Source organism: Hippocampus zosterae, chromosome 7, assembly GCF_025434085.1.
Source record: "Hippocampus zosterae strain Florida chromosome 7, ASM2543408v3, whole genome shotgun sequence".
Taxonomy (NCBI): domain Eukaryota; kingdom Metazoa; phylum Chordata; class Actinopteri; order Syngnathiformes; family Syngnathidae; genus Hippocampus; species Hippocampus zosterae.
The window spans coordinates 2,266,445-2,286,849 of record NC_067457.1 but is presented as its reverse complement, the minus strand read 5'-3'; the positions used below and the strand labels follow the sequence as shown (position 1 = coordinate 2,286,849).

General features: G+C 47.7%; 1 long non-coding RNA gene across 1 annotated transcript; it reads left to right on the top strand.

Moving 5' to 3' along the window:
• The first annotated feature begins 1,437 nt into the window (after nt 1-1,437).
• Nucleotides 1,438-18,475, top strand: LOC127604070 (uncharacterized). Its single transcript, XR_007963198.1, has 7 exons — nt 1,438-1,830; nt 2,398-2,465; nt 3,485-7,612; nt 11,583-12,008; nt 16,056-16,141; nt 17,418-17,519; nt 17,681-18,475. It is a non-coding gene; the product is annotated as an uncharacterized LOC127604070 (long non-coding RNA).
• Nucleotides 18,476-20,405: the final 1,930 nt, after the last annotated feature.

Here is a 20,405-nt window from a genome sequence, read left to right as displayed (position 1 = left end):
TCATCACGTGTTGCCAGCCGGAGACGCCAATTGACAAACGACCACAGACTTGGACGACGCCACAAACGTTGAACAAGTGGTGAGTGCTTCGCGACTTTTGTTGAGCAGACTCTGAAAAGTTCGGGATATGACTGAGCTGACGGTTGAAATTTCAGGATGAACCACAAATGTTTACAGGTCAACTTTATTTGTATATCGAGTTATAAAGTGCGGTTCGCTCAGCAAGCGAGCTAACAGACAGGTCTCTGGCTAATTAGCCAGCTTGCTGCTAACTGTCGAGCGATTTATTTAACATTAAGATGAAGATATCCTTTATTTGTCCCATACTGGGGAAATTTACAGTCTACAGCAGTAAGATTGTGGGTAGAAAGAAGGGGAAAAAAATAAAAAACACCGTTCAATTAACTGCAATATAAATACAAAGTCGCAGTGCTATTTACAATTGTTTTAACAATCTATCTACAGCTACATTTTAGTGCATTCGTATGACAAGGTACCATTTGGGGGCTGGGAGAAAAAAAATTAATGAAAAAAATACTTAAATGCTCAAGCAGGGTGGGGGGGCTATAATCATCTGATTAAATTCTTAGCTCACAGCTTTTTTTATATCGATATTCCTGATGGTATTATAGTTATGTATTTCTCTTGGGATCATGAGTTTTTTTAAAAGGCCCAAAATAAACCAGAAGCAAGGTAAAAAATAAATAAACAAATGCCAAAACAAAGCCCAAAAATGCAAGTTATCCATCATGTTGTGACAGCATTGATGAACAGCAACCCCCCCCCCTCCCTTTCCCAAAATAATAAATCAAAGTGCATTGCATGCACTGAATGGAACACGAATCATTGCGCTTCCTCCCTCCTGCTTGCTTGCGACATCACATCACATCAAGCTACCTTTGATTAGACTCTTAAAATCATTAGCGCGCCACACACCAAAGAGTGTGAGCTGTGTGTGCTTGTGTGCGTGTCCCAATGAGTGCTGCACACTGTCAAGAAGGCCGGACCCCCCCTTCACCCTCAACACCCACCCACACACAATCATCATCCCTTGTCACATCATCCCCCTTGGGGGAGATTTGGATGATGCCTGGACAGACATTTGGATAGCTTGGACTTGACAGAGCTCATATATAAGTATTTGAATTAATTATATTGCAAATAACGTCTTTTTAATAACCTGAAAAAGGTTACAATGAGGTCTGATTGTACAATAAAGAATGCCAAATTAAGAGAATAGTCAAATTTTTATTAAATAATATTGGGAGTGTCTGATTTATTTTCAAGAAACTCATCATTAAAACCAAAAAAATGTACTTTACAACAAAAATTACATATAGTTTGGAATCAGAATTGCCTTTTTTTATTGACAATGTATAAAATACTAGAAAACGGAACCAAAAATAAATAAGAATTGTTGGATTTTTTTGTTACTGAAATATCTCAAGAGTTTACTAGTTAAATAAATCCACAAAAGCAAGATAATAAAGTTGATTTCTTCCAATGAGAAAAAAAAGTTGCAATATTATGACAAAGCTTTATATATATTTTTTTCCCTCCAGTGTGAACATCTGGGTGTGAGTCATGGCTTCCGCGAGCTCCTTTGGGGTGTTTTCATGTTTGTGTTTGTTGCGAGGCTGAAAGTGCATTGGTGACTGTGACTCTTTGCCTTTTCGCAACCTCAATTTCTCTGCTCTTTTTCTCATTCAACCCAACAATTGAGGAATTTGACAAAGTCGTGCAAGCGTCAACTCTGAACCAAAAAGAAGTTGAGGGTACCACCAAACAAGTAAATTGAGGTCACAGCATGACTACAAATCCTAAATCAAGGTACTGCTCGTGTTATTGGTATGGTTCGTGTCAATATTAAAGCATCACTACTTTCCATATCAATCCTGCCCTTGAATGCCTCAACGTCTTGCCGGTCGTTATTTATTAGCCGGACACAAAAGACAAGTGGGCGCACGAGAAGCAAAATAGCCGCCCGCAATTTTCCTCATGTGTGCACGCGCGTCCGTCCCGCGATGGCCCGCAGTCGTAAACGACAAGCGCGGCGAGCGGCGCTTTGATGTGACAATCATTCCCAAGTTAATTTGTCTTCAGTCACCAGCGCTCACGGCGACCATTGTGCAGTCATCAAGTCAAAAGACATGGCAAAAGAACACAAAAGCAGGAGAAGACGGAAAAGGGGGGGGGGCACTCACTTTTCTGAACGATGTCACTTTGATATGTATCCTGATGAGAGTTCACCTACAGGCCAAACAGGATCACTGCATGTGGGCAACTGCACATGTAGCAGTCGGGGATATTTTTGTTAGTGGGGGGGGGGGACATTTTTCTTGGAAACACACTTACTTATTGGTGATATACCTCCTTACTTGATCCATTTGTTCCAAGCTGCCTCCAGTCTCGATTGCCCTGAGTGTACCCAATGGAGTGGACGGCTGTTGGACAAGCTTAGCGTGGTGAGCGAGCATCTTCTCCTTCCTTGTGCTCTTCTGCCACCTGGTGGTTAGTGTCTGGATGTCTGCCCCCCACCCATCCCTGCCATATCCAACCACCAACAGTCTTCCCACACTGCTTGGGTCTCGAAGATTCAAACTACATACACGCTTACATTCTTTTCTTCTTTGTGTGTGTGTGTGTGTGTGTGTGTGTGTGTGAGAGAGATCCTCATGACAGCTGATACTTCTTTTAATGACCAACACAATTAACTTCCAAATAGCTAAATAAGGTCTCCTCAGTGTGTGTGTGTGTGTGTGTTGTCGTCATTAAAGTGACGGCGGAAGCTGCAGTCGCAGGCCCTCATTTGCATAATTGAATGGAGTCGCCTGTGTTTTAGACTCTGGAGACCGCAGGCGTCATCATTAAACGTCCTCCTCCTTCTTGGTCTTTTTCTTCTTGTTTTGCCACAACAAAGACATTAAAAAGAAAAATACTGACAAATGTAGCCGCACCCCCTCCCCCACCCCTAAACATCCCCCCAGCACTGATGAAAACACTGCCGTGGAAAACTTTACATGTCTAATTCATTCCACACCCACTTGCTCCACCCGCAAAAGCAATCGACTCATAGTTGTACATCTGCCGTACAATCGGCCCACCAAAATTGGATTGTACGGCGTTTTGTTCTTTTTGTTTCAGTACCAAGTGCTCTACTCGCCGCTTGTCTGGCTCGCACACGCCGCCATGACCCACTCGCAAAAGCTGCTAAGAATAAACTGTTGAATTGGCCAGCATGTTAAATGGTCGCATAACTTCCTTGGTCTTCTCACCTCACCTCTTGTCAGCCTCACAAACACACCCACTTGCTACAATTTCAAAAAAAAAAAAAGGGTCAGAGTAAACCATTCAATCTGTCCTGTAGGCATACCCTTAGTCTCCCAAAAGTTGCACAGGTGAAATTACACAGCTGTTCTCCTCACCTACGCTAACTGAACCGTACCAACCTCCCCTCCTTTTTTCTTTTTTTTTACCCTCCCAGCTCCACCAGATGAGTGTTGGCATGCGAACCGTTTGACGTTGGACAAAGGGGATGAATCACTGAACACGTAGAGACCTTTTCTCCCAAAATATCCTGAAGGGCCGGTGAACAAAGGAGCCCACCTGCTCGGAGGGAGCATCGCGCGCGCGCATCCGGTCAGGTAAGCGACTTAAACCAGTTGGTGAAATCATGTCGAAGCACCGATGATTGTATTCGGTGAATAAATGTAAATTCCCCAAACAGGCTTGTGGCCATTTTGTGGACATATCAATGACAAAAATGTGCTCATTTTACAACTATGGAGGGATCTACTTTAATATTATTATAATATGCTTTACATCTAATATTGTTCAATTCATATTTTGCCATCTAAAAAAAAAAAAAGAATTATAATATTGGTAAAAAAAAATTGACTGACCCTGCCTTCATGTAGTCAGTACCATTTAAAAATTTTGAATCCTCAAAGCTTTTCCTCCATAATTCAAGTAAAGCAGTTTGACTCTCAGTCGAAATTAATCTTCCTGGCCGGCGATTGTTATTCATCATAAAGCGAGTCGATAGGAAAAGTGTGACAAATGTCAAGTTGCAATTGGGGAAAATGAAAGTGCCCCCCCCCCCGAACCCCCACCCCATTCGAAGGCCTCGGCCAGAAGCCTGCCGGGATGCAGGCGTCTCCATGATCCGCTCTCGAGATAGCATCTTTCTATTTGGCCCGCGGCATTACCTCTGTAGGGTAAGGTATTTATTATCGGGAGCGCCGATAACGGCCTTCTCGTCTCGCTCTGCCGCTAAACGGTCCAGTCGGCGCTGCGGGATTGTTTACGCGCGCATGTGTGTGATAAGCCTCGGGACAAACACTCGACCAATCGACACTTTAACAGCGAAATTAATGATAGCGTGGGCCTGCATCGGCTCACCGGTCAGGTCGTGAAAAGCTCCGCAAATAACCCAGCAGCGCCATTTGTTTTGGTCTCCGCGCAAATATACCATCGGAATGTGTCCTCTGCTTGTTGCTAGGCAGAATGTGAGGCGCACAATCCTTGATGCCCCACGCGTAGCATTTGGACAACAAAAATTGTTTGGGCGGATCAAAAAAAAATAATAATAATCTTGAATCTCAAAATATTTTTAGTTTGACATAAAAATATATATATTTTAAGTTATCTATTTTTTCAAACTTTGCTATTTGCAACTTGCTCGGCAACACATTTGTTGTTCAGAGGAGGCGATGCAAACCGGACAGAGATCACCGCTCTGAACGGTACGGTAACCGACGTAAAACGAGGCTAAATTCCACCCGGAGACAAATTCCACATGAAAGCCCAACCTTTCAAAAATAAAACAACATGGGCCGTGTTCTCGCTTGAAACACTTTGGGTGCTTTTTTTTTTTTTGTTTTTTTTTTTTTGCTCCAGTCTCAAGCTACAAATCAGTACTGACACAGGCAATCTGAGCGTCCACAGCGGAGGGAAAAAAAACCTGTTCAAACGCGGGTAGGAGACTCGTCGGGCGCGAAGCGCACAATGCGGCTAATGGCCTCCCTTCTGCGACTCCCGGCCGGCGCGCTTAAAAACTCTTTGGCGCTTTCATGTTGCCGCAAATGATGCGCGCGCGCGGGCGCCATGCTCTTTGGGAGCGCTGTCCCAGATTTAAAGGCTCGTCACGTGCCGCCGGCCCTTTATTTTGCCGTAAACGCTTGTTTTTTTTTTTTTGTTTTTAATCTTCTCGCATTCCTTGTGGGGACTTGTTGTCATCGGCGGGTTTTGAAACGGGTTGCGGGGCGAGGGGATGGCCACAAATGGGAGTTGAAATGGAAGGCGTCTTCGTTTGTTTGGCGGTTGCGTAAGAATATTCTTCTGAAGTCCCCCCCCCCCTCCCCCTTAAAGTTATTTTGAAGAAATGTAGATTGAATGAGACAAGACAGATGAGATTCATCTTGGAGGCTAAAATTCACAAAAGACGGTTGTCCTGGACTTACCTACACACAGGACTCTCCCACTTTTCAAGTAAGCAGAAGTATTGGAACAGACAAAGTATTATTTTCAAGTGAAAAATAATAATAATTGAATATTTGGTGGCCTCTGCCTTACTTGCAAAAAAATAAGAGCATCAAGCCGCCAGACTCTTTGAAATGCTTTTGCAGGCCTTCCCTTTTAGTTCTTGTTTGTTTCTAGCCTTTGCTGCCGTAATTTCACCAGCAGAGGCCGAGGCGCATGACTTCTGGAATTTACAGCGGCCCTTCTTCTTCCCACCTGTTTTTGCACCGATCGTCCCACACCTGTTCCCCTTCTACCCCCCCCCCCCCCCCCCCCGTTTTACAGATGTCTTCCCCGATTGCTTGGAACGCGCAAAGAGCTGAATAACTGATTTTAAAAAAAAAATGAGATGGAGGCGTGCAGACGTGTGCGATGATTGGAAGCTCTTGAAGTCAGCCAGCCAGGTGTCGAGTGTTTGGGAGAGCTCACGTTTGAAAGAACTTGCGAGCGGCGCAGAAAAGACAACGAGAGAGCGCCGAGCGTTTGAGAACAATGCGCCGTGCGTAAACAAGTCCTCACATCTCCAAACGCGAGCGGCGAATGTTTGAAAGTTTCCTTTTGCGCGCCGCGCTCATTAGCATGGCGAGCACGCGTTCCTCGCCGCTCGGCTCCGTCCCGGCGTCTCTTTGCCACTTCTTCCCGAACTCCTGGTCTGCGGCACACCCGCGACCGCCGTGAGGGGGAAAAGTGGGCTCCGATCATGGATGGATGAAACTAATGCTCAGATTCATAAAACCTGAACTTTTGACAACATAAGAAGCAAAATTAGCCCGCTCAAAAAAAAAAACAACAACAAAAAACGTTTCAAACTTCTGCATTGAAAGCGTGCGCTCTCTTGTGGCCTTCAATTTGTCCCACGAGCGTTTTTCTCTGCTTAGCTGTTTTTCCCTCGCGTGTCCGGCGACAACATTTCTTTTGTGGCAAGTGCGCGCTTTGCTTCCGCGTTGCGATAGTTTGCAGCGGTGGCTTGGACTTTGCTCTCACCACTTAGCTAGGTGTTGGCATTTCCGGAGAGACCGCTTTAGCGTTGTGGTAGGAGTGCTCCATGCTTCCTTCCACCTGGCAGCAGCTGCGTGCACTTTTCGCTTTATTTTTTTTTTTTTTTTTAGGGGCGAGTGTCTTTTGAGCGTGACTTTGTGTCTTGGCAGGCAGGAGTGCACTCGCCTCTCCTTCCAGCTTCCCCCTTCCTACTGCCACCCCCAATGAAGCATCCACGCGGAGACGGCGGCTTCCTTTGCGCCGCGCAGCCTCCATTTTGTGTGATCTCGCCGTGTTGTCTAACCCTTTTGCGCTCCTCTTGTCTTTTGTTTTTTTTTATTATTGGATTTTTTTTTTTTTTTTGAAATCCCTCCATTGCTCTTTCTGTGAGTTACGTTCCGTATTGACTGCTCGCCGCTTTTTAATGTTTGCAGGGAAAAGGAGGAAAAAAAAAAAGGCCCGGGGCTTGCGGCTGGGTGGTGATGGCGGAGGGAGGGGTTGACTCCTGCCGCCCCCGTAGTGAACTCGAGTTCCCAGCGCTCTCGCAAGTACACTTGCTCTTTTCTTCTTCTCTTGCCTCCTCTTTTCCCGCTTTCCCGCACCCCATGCAAAGATCACCTTATGGAAGATTAAGATGTTGGAGCGGCATATTTGCACAAATAACCTTCCCCGCCTTGTCTCCTCATCAAAGCGGGCGAGCGGAGCCGTCCCGCGGGGGGGGGCCGCCGGAGAGCGCCGCGGTCACAGAGGCCTCGGTCCAAGGCTGCCAGGGAACAAACGGGACGGCTCCTCCGCCGGTCGGCGCACTTTCAGATCCCCTCTTGACTCGCATTCGTCTTTTTTTTTTTTTTTTTTAACGCGCTTTGGCGATCGATGCGCTACGCCGCCGCCTGTGATGAGCCGGAGTTGCCTGTAATGGGACTTCAGCCGCTGATATCTCACTCCTTGTCTTATTTGATTGCCAGGGTGCAGGAGTCAGTGGGGCGGGGGCAGGTCCGCCAGGTGGCCCCTGTTTGACCGTCGGGGGCAGGGGGGGGCGGCCAAGGAGTTGCCAAGCGAAGCTCGGCCCGACCTGTGTTGCAGCGGCTAATGCGGGATGACAGTTAGCCACTCGGTAAGTTAGCGGCGTTAGCTATGAAAAGCCAATACAATGAACACGTGGTTGTCTAGTCACAAACGTATCCGCATTCTCAATTTTTGCGCTCCTTCCGTAACACTCCGAGACATCATAAGGTGATGTCACGCCCTCGGTTCGTAGGAAAGTAGTCATTTTCAGTTTTTCCGATGTCTATGAAAAGGAAATTGGAGACTCAGAATTTGCCAATAGTGAGCGAAGGTTTATCCTCCAGTTCAAAGCGGTGCCAAATCAAATTGCACCCACCAAAGAATAGGTCATTAGGAGTAAATGTTCTGCTTTCTGGACACCCACCGCCCCCCATACAAACTCTTGAGCCCACCCTCTTCGCTGCGCGTTTCCTTCCCATCCCGTTTCGCTGTCAGAAGCTCAAAGACGCCGACCCTGGCGTGATATTGATCGGACACTCGATAAAAGGTCACGGGGAGGGTCCATCTTTTGTTCCCCTACAAACCCCCCCCAATCATTTCCCATAAGACTCAGTGGAGACATCTTGAGTGGCTTGCAAATGTCAGGGATTTTTTCCCCCCCTTTTCTGAGGGAATTTATTAATTATTTGTTAATTAGCTCCCTGAGGGCTGTACGCTAATTGAGAGCTGGCAAGCTTTAAAAAAAAAAAAACGTCAGCACCGCACAAACTTGTACATAAATTAGCCGGGGGATTTAAAAAAAATAATAAATAAGCGGCGGTTTAATTTTGATCTGCTTCTCAGGCTTCCTCGATTTTTGCCGGCGTCTCAGCGCAACCTGTCAAGAGCATCCGTCGGCACCCGCCGTTCGCCAAAGTTTTGAAGCAATTAGCGCCGCCCTTGCCGCAAGCCAACTTTTAGCAGCGCTAAAAAGTCTCCCTGCGCAATTAGCGCTTGCCGCTACCTCGACCAGCCCCTCCCAGAAAGGAGCGCTCTTGTCAAGAAGTCACAAGACTTGCGAGACAAAGATGGGAAAGGTTGAGTGCGGGTGGGCTGTTTCCTCAATTACCACCCCGCACTCCCCCATTGACACACCCCGCCCTTCCTGTGATATATATCGTGGAGCGAACGCAAAGTCTTCCGACCTCTTATAAATAGATCACAGGGATCAAACTTGTTTTGTGTTTTTAATTTAAAGTGTGACAATTCAGTGGCGTCAAACTTGAAAAAAAAAACGAAATAAAGAACTCGCGACAGTCTGATTGCTAGCCTGGCTGCGGGTTTAATTGTTCTTTTTACGCTTGTTTTTTGTCATTTCCACCAACGTCGCGCTGACAGTAAACATGCGAGCATATTGGTTTTGTCCGTTTGAACTCGCGTCACAAGTCGTCGGTCGACTCGGGAGAAAGTTCGACGTTTTCATTCGAAAAGGCTGACACTCGTCAAACAAATGGGTCAAAGTTTGTTATCAAGGGGAAAAAAACTTGAAGATTAAACCGCCCCGTGTCGCTTTTTGGGGGCGCTCGTTGAACAACGTTGATATTCAACATTTCCGCACGAGCTAATTATCGGGAGTGCACGACAAGATGCCGTGTTCGTCGGATTTTAAAAAAAAAACTTTTCATCAAGATAGCTGAATTTGGCAACTTTTTGTCCTTTCGTACAAAAAAACTTTAAAGTCTATCGGATTGTTTTTGTTTTTGATTAAAGAAAACATCTAGCGTTATGCTTTTTCTTGGAATATTATTTGTATTAAAAAAAAAATCTTTTGGAGCTATTTTTCGGATCGAGCGTTGCAACCCAAGCTGCTTATCAGAGTGCGCGACTGATAAATAAAAGTGTTTTATTTCCAAGGGATCAAATAATAAAGAAGGTGGATCCTGCCCAAAAACCTTTTCTTCATTCATCAGATGACAAAAGGGGAAAAAAAAATTCAGCTTGACTTTTGTTTGGGGGGGGAACAAACTTTCCAGGAAGACTTTTTGGATAAGTTTTTCGTATTAAACGTTAAAATGAGCCACAGAAAAATCAGTCCATTTCCAGACATTGGATCAAAAATTTTTTATACCTTTATCAGGGCTGTTGTACGCCCACAAAACATAAAAATTAGCAGATTCTGGATTGGGAGCCAATTTTGGATGGAATATTGTTTACTTATTTGGGGGAAAAAATATATGCACGCACAGCATATGTTGGCGTTTTCCATTTCCAATAATCATTTTTTCCTTTTATCCAATTTTTTTTCCATTTCTAAAATGACCTTTACATAAAAAGAAAAAAAAGTGAGTCTTATTTTATATGCAGCTAATACCCCACCCTCCCCTTCTTTTCTTTCTGGGGCCTTCCTGTCACAATCCCCTCGGACGGGGCCCACTTGGATCGATCGCCACTCGGTATTGACAACGGCACCTGCCGAGGGTAAGCATTAAGCCGTCCGAGAGCCGACGCGTCACATCAAAAATTTTGAAAAGAAAGAAAGACAGAAACGTCCGCCGCCTTTCATGTTTGTCAACACCAACCATTTGCATAATGACCTTAAAAAAAAAAAACAGACAAGGGCAAAGCTGCTTCATCGTTCGTCTGTCGCCTAATTAGAGCGAAGCGAGGGGCCGAGGTTGCGATCGCCTGCAGGAATGCGGTGTGATCGCCTTGACAAAGCGCATCTTTTCTAATGAAAGCCCCTTCTTCCCTTTCCGTCTTGCATTGCACCAAAAAACACCTTTTTTTTTTGAGGTTGCATAAGTCCACGTTGTCACAGAATGTTTTCCCGGTTTTGTGGCCCAAACTCAAGTTCTCCACATTTTAACCATTCCGTGGAGGGGAAGAATATCTGTGCGAAAGTGCGGAATTTGATTCCCCCTCCCCTGCGGAATCGTCCCCTTTTCCTGGTGTTGTCAAACAGAATGACTAAACGCGGCGGCTCTTACTAATTTATAAGGTTACGGGCGCGCCGCGGCGTGATTGACAACGTGATAAGTGTTATTTGAATATGGTTGACATGAATTATGTAACGACGGGGAGAGGCGCCGCCGGTGGCTTTGTTGGCCCTCCCGTTTGCGTTGGCACGGAGGGCCGCGTCGGCGTGACGCTCGCTGGGACGAAAGATGCGCCGAAGAAATGCGAACACTTGACGCGTGGACAGAAAAAAATTAATGAACGCCTTACCCGCGATAATGCTTGCGTTCACCCGCTTCGGCTAGTTGGGCAAACTGCTGGAGAAATACCCCAAATGGAAAGAAAAAAAAAAGAATGTAACGAAATCAATACCTTATCCTCTAATAGTTGTTGTTGAAACTGTCGTGAGCCCTCATCTTACTGGGAAGGTGTGTGTGCGTGTGGAAGGACTTCCGTGTCCCACTTGAGGTCGCAACAGCTTGTTCGGCATCCCGTCGCGGCGCCGCGTGACATGTTTTGAGCGCGGCAGCTTACTCTGTTGGTCTTGCGCCGTGCTAATGGGAAGACCTTGAATACCGCATTCCGCCTCCTCCAGACAATTTCTCCCATCTATTTTTTTTTTTTTTTACGGCTAGAAGAGCAGTTTTTAATCTCTGTGTGTGTGTTTCCTTCTTGTGGCTCCTCGCCTTTGTTGCCAGACATCCACGCCTGCCTGCCGAGCCCCGCTGTTGTTCTGGGACGCCCCCCCCCCCCCCCGTCAATCACGGCTCGACGGCTCCGTGACAACGTGTACGTAGGAACATTTGAAACGGGGCCTCAAAGGCGACGCCTGACAGGCGAGCGTTTGAAAGTGGCTGGAGCGGCGCCGGCGACAACAAGCTGTAAAAAAAAAAGAAAACAACAGCAGGGCAGGGAGGAGGGATCCCTCCTAAAAGTAAGAACGTGGGTCTCGATGACGGGATTTAGATGGTCATGCTTTTTTTAATTCGGCTGTTGGTCTTCAAGGAGCGGGAAATCAAGGAGCTCCTTCCGCTCCTCGGAGGCCTCGCTCTCAATTCGCCAGCGCGCCTTTTAAGGCGGAAGATAGCGTGCGGTTGTTAATCCCACGCTTGATTTCTACCTCCTTTGCTCATCAGTCCCACTAGGAAAGCGGAGAAAGGAGAAGAGGCCTCTTCAGAGCAACTCGCCAAATGGGAGATGTGCGGCTGAAGCCGAGTTATTAGCATCTCCGTTTTTGTGGTGAGTCATCAAACTTGGTGTGCTATGCTCCGCCCACACTCACGCACAATAACGGAAACTCAAATTCAGCCGAATGTCGTGCTGATGATCCGTCTCGTATGGCAGCAATGGGATGGAATCCTTCGGACGAGTTAACGTTTAAATGACCCTGCGAGTGAGTCACAAAAATGGCACCATCAAGTCTGTTTCAAACCAAACTGCTCAACTTTGTGTTTTTTCAGGCATGGCGTCTTCACTTTTTTTGGAGCAACCGATCGCGAGGGATGGGCCTACCAAATCTCTCGTTGCTGAGTGAAACTGGCTTTAAGAGATGAGCTTTCCCCAAATTGCAGGTGAGTTCACTTTCAAGGCTCACTGGAAAATGACCAAACGGCCACTAAAATGTCCGCTCGAAATCAAAATGGCAGCCTTGCGCTGATTTCTCAAGCCTGACTACTCACTTTTTTTTTTTTCTGCGTCCTATCGTAATAGATATGTCCACCAAATTGCTCAGTGCAGCTGGGTTCAGGAGCTGGATTTTTGAACATCTGGGGGGGCCACAGGATGCGGAAAGCCATCGAAATGATATCATTTGTTTGACCTAAGAATATACGGCAATAAAAAAAAAAATTAAAAAGCGAAAGCATTCCTGGAGGGCTGCCCAAAATATCACCGCATGCGTCGTCGTCAGATAAAAATGTACAATCTAAAGGGGAAAAAAAACACCCCACAAAACATGGCAACCGTGCTGTTTTCACAACAAGACGGAAGAACATTTGAAAAGGCCAAATGCAACGACAGTACAAAACGAGTCACAACCACCGGGGGGGGGCGTTTTGGTGGGGGGGGGGCCGTTCCCGCGCCAGGCCCCGACATTCGCAGCCAGCGTCTCCGAGGCCCCTGCGTGCGAGCGCACACACGATGCTACAAAAGCACAACGCGTGCGTGTCTGAGACTTTTGACTGTTGGCTTTGAAGGCGGTTGCGTGCTGGGGGACGCGGGTCACGTCAGTCTTCGAGTGATTTTGGGGGGCTTTTTTGTTGTTGTTGTTTCTGTTGCACGCACACACACAAATCGAGCTCTCGTGTGTGTGTGACAAATGTTTAGATGCAAGCAAACAAATGTACATCCAAGCTGCAACAGAGACATGGCTGCTTGTTGAAAAGAAAAAGAGGAAAAGAGAGAAGAAAAAAAACTGAAAGTTCTTCTGGAAGCTTTTTCTTTGGCTTCTAGTGCCCTCTAGTGTTGGCAAAGGATTTGACAGTTTCATCTGATTTTAAAGAGAAAAAACATGCATAGTTGTTTGTATTTGAAATTTGTGTGTTTTCATGTTAAATATCAATCCAGACTTTTTACTGAAATAGAAAATGTATATATTTCAGTTTGTTGTATTTTTTTCTTGTTAGGATCTATGTCCTGATTAGATTTGTTATTCATATCAATTGATGATAAAGGAAAGTTATTCACGGGTGTGAAATAGACTAAAAGTAAAAACTTATTTGATTCTTACACTTTAATATTATTTAAAATTTGTTTAATTTAAAAAATATGTGGATGGACGGACAGCTAGCTGTAGTGTCAAAAAAATGAAGAAAATAAAAGGTGAAGTCAAATTTAAATGGGAAAATAAAAGGCGGGCTTCCCTTTAAAATGAGCCAAAAACTTTAGCCATTTATTTCATATTTACTTCACGTGTTTGCTCTTTTTTTTCTGAAGCTAGCTGGGTAAAAAGTTGAAGCATGAATAGTTAAAGCATTTATTATCAGGCTTAATAAAGTCAAGGCAGATGTGGGTTTTTTTTCTTCTTCTTTGAGCGTGAGGAGCGGCGGCGGCGGCGGCGGCGGCGGCAGCTGCTTGGGCTTCTGCTTCTTCTCGTTCTTGTTGCCGCGCAGTCAGAAGCTCATTTCAAACGGCGCGCAAGGCTCCCCTTAGGACGCCGCCTTCTAATGTCATCACTTCAACTCCTCTAATGCTGCGCTTTTATTTTATACGCGCGCCTGCTGTGAGACGAGGGCAGGGGAAAAAGCAGATTCCAAATCAGTCAAGCACTCGCGCCGATTTCGCTTTGGGATTTCATTGTAATTTGATCATTAGGCGCAGGTGCTTATGTTGCATTATTAATGCTCAAATGACTTTTTTCAATCCTGGGACCCCCCCCCCCCCCCCCAAACAATTTAAGGGTATTTGTGTCCACATGAAGCAGACATCTGATTAGGTGAACAGCTCCTGTACCCAATTGTCATGACATTTAACTCATATTCCTCATGTCCTCATATTGCTCTTCTAGGAGCACATCCCGTACAAAACTCCCCTGCCCCCCCCCCCCCCCCCCCCCCAAAAAATTCACAATTTAAGATAAGAGTGCCCGGTTGTTGTGCTCATCGTGGCGCTTTTTGGTATGATGCAATCCAACGAGCTCCAAAGTGACTCCAAAAGAAAAAAAGTGATTGTTCCACGCGTACGTCTCTGCCGATGCCAATCAAAATTGAGCGCCGTCAACCTGATTTTTAGTTGCAAATACTCCATTTGTGATTTAGGGGAAAAAGAAAAAGACGCAATCAACTAAAACCTCTCAAATTGCCCTTTTCATCGATTAAAACTTTTATACTGGAGCTCGTGATGAGCTTTGCTCATGTTAAGTCCCCCCCCCCCCCCCCCCCCCCCCTTTAAATTTTGGGAGTCTACCTGGCGGGACAGGACGACGCGCTTCCTCTAAATAAATTTTCAAATGGCCTCTGGCTATGAAAATAAAAAATAACTTTCATGTTGCCAAGCTGCAAAAAAAAAAAAAAAAGTGCAGGCAGTCAATCAAAGTCAGGCTATTTTTTTTTTCTTCTTACTTTAAACGGATGTAGTTCATCATGAGCATAACTTAGCGGGGCGGGAGTGGTTGGCAGGTGGGCAGGAGTGCTGGTGGGTAACATGATCAATAATTGATAGGCGGTGCAATGAAGAAGAAAAAAAAAGAGCTGATTTTCCTGCCTCCCCTCTGGTGCGCTTGTCACTTGCTGTTGTCAGAACACATTTGCTTTGATGACAAATTTGAAGATGCCAACAAGGGCGTCACATGTGATTACAGAGCTGAAAGGCAGGCGGCATGGATGGGGGGCGAGGGGGGGGGGGGGGACAGACCGGGCTCAACTCGAAGGTGAGGTTTCGTCATGTGTCAGTAAACGTCGCGATTTGTTTGAAAGGCACCCGGATGGCAGCGTGAGCGGAAAAGTTGCCCGCGAGTCACGCGGAGGATTGGTCGCCGTCAACTCGGCTCAACTCGGACGGGCCGTCGACCTAAAGTCGACTCCCAAGTTCAAGTTGGTGCATTGAAACCAACCGAGCAACCTTTGACATTTCTACGGCCACTTTAAGAGTCTCCAAGTCCGCTATGTGACGTGCCGCACTAAGCAAGGAACGTGGCGCGAAAAGCTCGCCCCGCGAACGCCCAAAAAAGCCGTCGGGGTACTTTTAATGGTGTTTTTCACGAAGCGAAGGTTCGCCGCAAAATTTCCAAGAGCCGCAGTGAGCATAATTGACAGCTGCATGCGTTCGCTCGCCGCGTCCAAGCGCCTCGCGCCTGCTTCCCGCTCTTCCAACAAACCGCTTCCTCTTTTAATTATCCCCCCAGCAAAACAAAAAAAAAAAAAAAAAAAACGATGGAGCACATCAGACACATGGCGGCAAATCCGGAGGTTCTGGCACAGGCTCACAGCGCCGCCGCCTGCCTGCCTGCAGTTCCCGATAGACTTTCCGACGCTGGCAGTGACAAGAGAGGCGGCGGCACGCCTGCAGATTGGGCGACAAAGAACGCTTAGGATGAGCTCGCCGGCTCCTCGTTTGGGAAGGCTTACTTGGCCGGCGCAGTTTTGTATTTTTGGGGGGGGGGGTATTTTACTCCTGTCGCCAGATTAAGCTGACTGCCATTGTTTACACCTCGTCAGCGCGGCGCTTTTGAGAGCGAGAGGAGCCGCTCTCCTATCTCGCGTGGCAACATTTTTGGGGTGACACTTGTTCTATACGCCGGGGTCGCCCCGCGCGTCTCTTTTGGATTGTGCCAATCGTATGTCGCAAACGCCCCTCTCGTTGTCTGGATGCGAATTGACAAAAAGTGGCCTTCAAACCGGAGTTGGGATGCAAGCGGGGGGTTGGGGGGGGGGGGCAAGGTTAGTTGGTCGTGTATTACGTCGCACAACCCAGGTTTTGTGCTCGCATCATATTGTTAACTTCGAATTGACCTTTGAACCTTTTGGATGTGAATGGCCATGAACTCGGACACCGGCAGCCATTTCCAAAAGCAAAGTTCCTCATATTGTCGGCCATTTCTGAGCGCCCCCCCCCCCCCCCCCCCCACCTCATCTTGATGCAATGAAGCCAAAGAAATACTCAACTTGTTTTGTTTTTTCCAGTGGTTGCTTTCCGTGGCGTTCACCATTCCTTCCACCAACGGCGTCATCTCGTCCCACCTGGCGCGGCGCTACCCGACTCTCACTAGGTAGGGGCTGCGCAATCTCGCTAAAATGTCATCTCAAAGATTTTTGTCACGTCTCATGAACGATATTACGATGGGTTCAAGCTTTTTTTTTTTTTTAAATGAGAAAAGAAAAAAAATAAATCCAAAATTCACATTGTACACTGTGACTTCCAAAGTGTTTGCAGAAAAACAGACTTGACGAATATATTCGGCGCCGGTACGAAATAATCGGATGGCATGTCTGATGACGACACGATGAAATAAAAGTCGTTGGCTACGTCACTTTCCCGAACCCGATTGAGGAACCACAGTCGAGTTTTCTTTTGTGAGGCGCACGGATGAAAGTAACTGGTGCCGGCGTCGCGGTCGGCCCGAGTTTCTCCTCGCTCGGTGGGGCGCGCGTCAATCAAGCGCCTCCTCGCTCGACGGGCCCCTCCTCTGGGCTAACGGATGTCATCATCCTCCCGCGTGGCGACACGCCAGCACCTCGGACACAAATGAAGCCCCCCCCCTGTCCCCCCCGCCTCAAACCACCGCCGCTATCACGCTGTTCCCTGTTCTCCTCCCCCCCCCCCCTGTCTTCCGTCATCCTCAGATGAAGTGTGTTATGCTCCACAGCGGGGGGGGCTTTCTTCTTCTCCGAGGTGGAAGCCGGGAAGAAGCAAGAAAGCGAGGCAACGCGCTTTGTGATGTTACAGTGCCTTCGGGGAGGGGAGGCGACTGTAGCCGATGAACATTTGGGGGAGTTGCCGAGGTTGCCGTGACGTGGTCGGGGTGTGATGATGATGATGACAGTGTTTTTTTTTGGGGGGGGGGGTTGTACTTTTTTGTACGGCGTCTCAAAAGAAACGGCACATAAGCCAGCGGTCCCCGTCGTCTTTTCTCGTACGTTCAACGTAAACGCGGATTGTTTAAAGTCGCCTAAGAAAAGCATCCGGCGTGTGCGCGAATCTGCCGGCATTAGGCAGCGCGCTGTGATGAAAGGCTCGCAGCGATCCGCTCGTGTCATAGGAAATGCGCGCGCAACGTGAAACACGAAAAGGCGCCAAAGCTTTGCGGCGATTCTCTTTCCGCAGAGCAAACCAACAAAAAAGGCCGACGCGAAGAGAGCGGCGTGCGCGCTTTGTTTTCCCCGCAAAGACCAGAGTGACCTTTCTGACACGCAGCGGACCACGTGAAGCGCCGATTGGTGGCGGCGTGGCTTTTTGGATTAAATTTCACGCTGCAAAGTTGGAACACTTTTTCTGCCGCGCATCAGCTGTCCTGAAGGGGCGCCGCTTTCCACTTTGCATTCCAGGTCGTATTCGACGAGAGAAGGCCGACTTGACCGGCGATCCCGACGCGCGCAGCTGGATGGGCGCCAAAGGACCGCATCCGCTCCTGCCAGCCGTTCCCGCCGGTAAGTCAGTCAAAACAGACAGCTCCCGCCCCCCCCCCCCCACCCCCTCTCAAACACCACTCAACCACCCCGCCCCCGTGTACCGCCGCTCACCTTGCACATCAAATGGCCGCCTTTTCAAAATGGATGTCAATCAGCGCGGCTTTTGATTCAATTTGGAGATCCGCTGGCAGGTCGCGGCATGAAAGGCTGTGCCTGCGAGGCCCACAAAGGAGAAGCAGTCAGCCTTGAAAAAGAAGGATCATCCAACCCCAGAAGACTCGCCGCCTTCATTCTAATCCGGCGAATCACACGAATGGCTCCTGGCACTTTGAGGCAGCGGCGTGGAAATGTTTGACAAGAAAAAAGAAAATAAATGAATGAATAAATCTAAATCGTGTCACGCCCCTGAAAGGCCCACTGGCTTTCCAAGTGGAAGATCATCTGAGGGCACGGCCTTCGCAAGTTGCAAAACTGGCGTCATACTCGCCCAGCTGTTTCAAATACACGATAAGTCCAATGGTCGGGAATCTCGACTTGACCCGAATAATTCTATATGTCACAAAGAACCCAACAGGGACAACCGAACCCTACTTGCACACCCTCATCTCGAAGACGCTACATCTGTGGTCCAGCGGTACCTGGCAGGGGGGGGGGGGGTATTGTACGCAGTCAAGACGCTCTGTTATATTGGAAGAACCAACGCACTACTTTTCCAAAGCTCTCCCGCGTCGCAAAGGAGTTCCTCTGTACGGCGGCATCATCGGTGTCAGGTGAGCGTGTGTTCTCCACAGCAGGGGAAATGGCATGCAAGGAACGCGACAGACTCAAATTCTGAAACACCGGAGCAACTTATTGTTCTGAAAAAAAAGAAGACAAAGCCCACCGGCATCCTCATTCACATAATTTTCACATGGTTCAAACTGAATGAATCACACAATATGAATGCATTGATGTCAATGATATTGGATACACGTTGTCATCAAATCAGTCTGCCATGTTAATCACTGTGCGGCCGAAAGTCGAGCAATTTCCGGGGTAAGCCAAAGCAGTCACCCTGGCGGGTCAACGGGTGGCGCTCGTGTGCAAAACAAGCAGCGGTAGAAGAAGGTTGGCCCGGATTGGCCGACGTGACGTCAGGCTAGCAAATGAATTGGAGTCAGGTGTGCGGGAGGAATTTAATCGAGCGCGGTGCACAGCTGCGGCAAGATGGCGACCGAGCGAGGACACGAGCAAATGTTTGTCGCTTGTCGTCCTTTCTCGCGATGTCCTTTTGTTTGTTCCCCGATTTGCAGCGTAGGTGGTGGGACTGCAGGACGCCACGACCCGTTCGCCTTTCCCTTGATGTCGTGCATTGTGCTCTTCGTTTCTCTTGCCGCGTTTTCAACTTTTGGGGGGTTTGTTTTAAAGCTGGCCAGCCTTTTTTTTGTGGGGGGGGGGGGTGTTTTAAATTGTTGCAAATGACAAAACCGATGTCTTTGTGAATTGAACAATGAAAGGTTTGGGTTTGTGTGTTTGACCAAATGTTTGAACGTTTCTTCTCAGGTGGTACGCACTTATTTCTCCGATTCATGTCTGGTTTGACCAAGTTTCTTGTTTGGGTTTTTTTTTCCCTTCAGCCAATATGAGGAAGCCCAATTGCATGTCTAACCCGCCCCTTTGCAGGTTATTCACCAATGCCCCCCGCTGTTCTATAAATGTGAATATTACTGTGGAAGCCTGAATCGTTTCACGAATGCACATTTTCAGCGCTTTCTGCTCCAAACACAGCCCAAAGTCCATCTTCATTCGTCCACTTGCGGGCTGCGAGAGGCAACAAGATCCATGAGGCGAGAGTAAGAGGACCAACGGTTTGAGTCGTGAGACCTGCAGAACCTGAGTGTTTTTTTTTTTTTTTTTTAGCACTGTGTTTGCATTATTTGGGACAGGATGCACCAGCGAATTAGAGCAGCATGAAGACGAGTAGAAGAGGAGCCCAATGAATTGGAAGAGTGTGCGGAGGTGACCAAACGCATGGCAGTTGAATTAACGAGGGGCACCTGCAAAAATGTTTGACCTTTTGTGTTTTGCAGGGCTCACATGGAGCTGAATGGAATGAGAACAAGGAGCAGTTCCACAAACGAAGCGAAGCGAGCGGCACACCGATGAGGATCATCCGTCCGCGGGCTGCCTGAAAATGCTGAACAGGAGGGGCCAGAGTATTGAGGTTTGGGGGATGCCTCATGGTTTGCGTGGGTTGTCTCTGATAGTCGCGGCGGGCGGCGCGTTTGGAGCCAGCAGTGAAACCCCGTGTCTTTGTGGGGACTCGTGCTCTTTGGCAAGGAGTGTTGGAGATGGTCAGCTAGTTGTTTGGCTTGTCTGGATCCAGAGCAACTTTGTGGCGTTGGTCAGTTGGGATGCTGCTTTGTGGGCGACAGTGTAGGCAGGCTCGTTTTGCCGGATGAAGGAAGGGTCGAAATGTCATCAAACACACGGCCAATAAATGTGTGAGTGGTGTCTAACTGCCCCCCCCCCCCTTTCAGGGCTCTGACATGGATGTGATCCGGAAGAAGGACCACTTGCTCTCGTCAAGGGGCTCCAAGGTGAAGGTAGCTACTGAGGCGACTTGCGCCTGCATGAAAAATGATGAGGCATGTGACCATTTATTCCCCCCCAGTGTTCCCAAATGAGAGATGCGGAGGCCATGGCACTGGGAGAGCGAAATGCCAAACCGACGGGGAGAGTATGTCGACGTACCGCTCGGTGTTTGTCGCCGCCGCTCTCTCACTAACTCACTGGGTGTGCACTCACTAACGCCAAAGCATGATGAGGATTTGGGACGGAGCCTCTCAACGAACAATTCAATAAAAGTTTCAGCACCTTTGGTATTGTTGTCAATGACATGTACAGAACGATCAACGAGTTGCG